Here is a 4,643-nt window from a genome sequence, read left to right on the forward strand (position 1 = left end):
GCTTTTATGTGACATTAAATTGACTTTCTCAACATTTTCTTCCTGATTTCCATCTAAATTTATTTGTTCCTTACCAAGCCGAGAAATCAAGCTCAAATACAGGAAGCGCCACAAACTGCAGTTCCTCTAACGTCCACCTGAGGCTGGCTCCAGAAGTGAGTCAGTCTCCATAAGTCCCCCATGTCCAAATGTCCCACTTCACAGCAGAAATAAACATGTTACAGCCTGGTACAAAAAATGTTGGGCTCGTAGCAATTTCCCCGTTCAGACAACTGTACTGAGGTGAATATATACAACTCACCTGTTCACAATATTAAGGCTTAAAGTTAGCAGGGTTAAGAGCGTATAATAAAATAAATAAGCACACAGAAACATATACCATCATCAAACACCCAAAATAAAAAACATATTTCCATAATCAGTCAGACGCCCCTCCTCCTCCCTCAGGGAACTACACATAAGGTGTCACGTCCCCGGGGATCTCTTTCAGCTGACACCAGAGAGGACAGAGCAGGTAAGTTCAGGTAATCTCATTTGCATATGATTAGCATAAGCGTCACCTTCTGTCTTACTCGGTGTGTTCCTCTGTGCAGGCAGGTGACCGCTTCAGTTTGATTCAAGCAGCTATTAAAGCAGATCATTAAATAACAAAGATCTTAATGAAGTTTGGAGATAAATCTCAAGGACACATCACGTGTTCGAGTCTCCAGATTTCAATTATCCTCCAGAAATCATCTGTCCACGTGAAATCTTTATTTTAATTTGACTTCTCTGTGTTTACTGTGTGTTGTGTAACAGCCAGGCGGGAATTAAACGACTGATGTTATTAAGAATAAAAATGAACTCATTAAACACGCAGCATAAACTATAATCTGGAGACTGCATGAAAAGAGATGAGCGTAACCCACCGTGGATTCATCTGAAGCCGCCTGGGTCGGTGCAGTCAGCGTCACGAAGCTCAGGTCACTCAGACGTCTTTGGAGTTGATGGAAGGTTGTTTTAAGAAATGTCCTGCACATTTCAGCTCACATAATTTCAGAGAATGAATGTGGCTAAAACAAAATCCATCATAAATGAACCTAATGTGCAGCACGTCAAACAACATGAGAGCCCGAACTTCAGAAATCATCTCAGTAAAATCAGATGTTTGTTATTCCTTTATTTGCAGCTAACATGAAACTGAATTGTTATTTTCAACATTAAAAGCATCATCATCTGAGTGATGCTTATGTTCTGGGGAGACTTCAGGATAAAAACATCTGAGTCCTGATCCAGACTAAAATCCAGGGCTGCAGCACAGACTCAGGTTTTCTCTGTTTGTGTTTTAGCTGCGGCTAAAGTCGAGTCAGATTCAACTATTGGAGAAGAAACCTGACGTCCAATCACCACGATCAGGCGGTCAGAGTTCTCCACAGAGAAGTGGGTACGCGAGGTAAACTACGATACCTGTCGTGTTTCTGGTTTGATTCATTTTGTGTAGCAGCTTCTACATCTGAGTCTGTGCCGCAAAGCAAAGACACAAAGACACAAAGACGTCTCCTTTGGTTGGAGGAGGGGAGATGGAGCAGCGACAGAGACAGCGAATGAGGAGAGTGAGCGGAGTTACTTTCTGATTGTTTCACGGCTCCGTCACCTCTCAGCACGCACAGCTCTGCAGTGATGCAGTCGGACTCTGATCTGATTAAAGATCTGGCTTCTTTGTGTGGTTATATGACGTTTATCCTGGATGGGAACATTGTCACGCTTGTGTAAAGCCTTTTGTCTCTTCCTCTTGTCGCGTTCACAGTTAAATCTCCGTCCTTCATCTCTTTCACTCGTCGACACATGTATGCAAATGTGAAGCGACAGAAATCAATAAAGCACCTGCTGAGGACAGAGGAGTGTAATCAGGATACGCTGCCGTTAGTCAGCTTGTGTCTCGGTGTCAGACGGGGGACGCCGTCTCCTTTGTGCCGCTCGTTCTCTTTGTCTTCCGCTCATCGCCAGGGCCAATCAGAGGGAAGACGGCCTTTATGAGAGGAAACTTCCCAGAGGAGACGGAGGCTGGTTGTCCCAGGTGAAATGTGTCAGATTATACAGCCGTCGTCTACCTCGTCTCATCGGGAGTGTTCAATTACCCACATGCAAATAGTGTGTGTGTGTGTGGTGTGTGTGTGTTGGTGTACACACAGCAGTGTTCCCATGGAAGCATGAGTGAATGTTTGCTGTAGGCTGTCAGGACGTCACGGCAGACTCATCAGTGTTTGTCTCCACTCGTGGTGGCTGACGGTGTTTGTACATTTAACAGTTAAACAATCTTTAATTAGCCCCAATGAATCCTGGGAAATGTCTGTGTATCTATGGCACACTGAAAAACTCCTAAACGAAGTTTGTTTTCCTTTAATTTAATCACATGAAGAAACATGAGTGGCAGAAACATTCGGTAGGTGTTTCCAATTATTGTAATTTCATCCTTAGTTTGAGAGTTCAAACCTTAAAACAACGACTTCCAAATGTTTTTCTGCATGAACTGAGCTTTTATGTGACACCTTCAAATATGAGATCTAATATCAGTATGTCACATGAAAAAGACAAGAAAAAAGTTTTATTTGCTAAGTGAAACGACGAGGATTTAGTTTTGGTCTCATTGGTGCAACAAACTTCTCTAAAAATATACGAAAGATAAAGAAAAGCAAGTATTAAAAGTATAAACAATGTAAATAATAAACAAATCATTTTAAAATAAGAGCAGTACCAGCTGTGCAGGAAATACCAGTAACAGGCACATGCTGAATAAAGGCTGAGTGTTAATGTAAACAAAATGAACAGAACTAACTTTTTAAAAATGATTTTCAGATCAGAACGTTTCATCTATATTTTAAAGTTTTAAAAATCAGATGATGGTGAATGATGACGTGTGACATCTGTCCTCTCTCTCTCTGCAGTGTTTTCATCTTTGCTGTTACACAGAAGCGTCTGCAGACTGTTTGGGAAAGGACGGGTGACCGGACGAAGCGTCGGCTCGTGCGAGCTGAGTCAGCGGAGAGAAGACAGGAACGGGATGCTCGCAGCATCGTCACAGTTGGTGCTGCAGCTGTCAGTCGTTCCTCGTTGGATGCTGACTGATCCGTACGTCGTGCAGAGCGAATCCTGCAGAGACGAATCCTCGTGTTCTCTGTGAGTCGTGCTAACAGACCGCAGCATCCCTCTGACACCTGCTGACAGTTTGTGATCACTCCAACCAACACGAGCTGATCTCCGTCAGATGTCGTTTGTTTTATGGAACATTAATGTGACTACACCTCCATCTCCTCCATCTCCTCCTCCACCCGGCCTCCCTCTGCTGTAATTCGCTTAAAGCAAACACTGCAGCGGGATCAAACCATCATCGCCATAGCAACCTGACCTCAGCCTCACGTCTGTCTGGCCTCTGGCCTCGGCTGCGACTGTCGGTTTGAACCCGCCTGCACACGGAGGCGCGTCTCATTAGTGTGGTGTGCCGTGTTTGGAAACTATAACAGATGCCTCCCACACACACACACACACCACACACCTCATTTTTATAGCCTCGCCACGCGTGTGTTAGGACGTGCTCCAGCGAGCAGCAAGGGTCAAGAGCTCATTGGTGCCCAGGAGCGTCTCCTCCCCATCATGAGCTCGCTCGGCACGTCGCTCTCCGCCACGCCTGGAGAAACCCGCCCGATAGAGCTCGCCGTGTTGTCAATTCAATTACTCGTCACATTACTGCAGGGAACATTGTTTTCCTTATCACGGGCAAACACGCGTTTTGAATTTTGCAGAGAGTCGGAGGATGTACATAAAAACACCTGCTTCAAACCTCAGCTACGTTTGAGCCGAGCAGCAGCGCGAGGATTACTGAGCTTAATCTGCAGGACTGTGTGTGAATGGACCTGAAGGCGACGAGAGTCCAAACACACAGACACATGTTTCACACACCTGCAGGTAATCCAGGTTCTTTTTGCAGATTTTGGTCATAAAACACTGTCATCATCACAGAGTAATTAAAAGATCTGGTGACATCACTGAGAGGACCTGGACTACTGGTTTCATTTGGGCCTGCCATGAAGATATGATCCACGTTTGAGGTCAGTTTGACGTCAGAGTAGCACCGAGGTCATTTACAGAGTTTCTTGTTGGGAGATAATCATGAGAGTAAAGAACAGAAAGGAAATGTAATTCTGTCTTTGGATTACCCCGAAACTCCACCGGGCACATCTCTGTCACGTCTGTTCTGGTCCGTCCTGCATCGACTTCAAACTCCACCGAGGCGGTTCAGATTTGGTGATTTTCCTGGTTCATGTGCTTCTAAATATGCTTCTACATGTGGAAATATGCTGCGTCATTCGCATTTGAACAGGCGTGTTGAATTTAACACCGAGCCGAGCGGAGGAGGGCTGATCTTTTCTTTGGCGTTCTTGGCTCCAGCTGATCCAAAATGTGTCCGTTAGACTTTAACTAAACGTGTGTAGTTCAGTGCCGTCCGCAGCTGATAGATCTCTCTGTGTTCGGTCCCAGTCTGGCCATGTCAACCACTAACAGACTGCTTTTTAAATTCTCCACTTCGTGTCCATGACATCATGACATGACATGACACCTGTCATCGAATCAGAAATGTTTATTGATAGCGTGAGCCGAGTTTCCCC

This window comes from Larimichthys crocea, chromosome XVII (genome assembly GCF_000972845.2).
Source record: "Larimichthys crocea isolate SSNF chromosome XVII, L_crocea_2.0, whole genome shotgun sequence".
Classification (NCBI taxonomy): Eukaryota; Metazoa; Chordata; class Actinopteri; family Sciaenidae; genus Larimichthys; species Larimichthys crocea.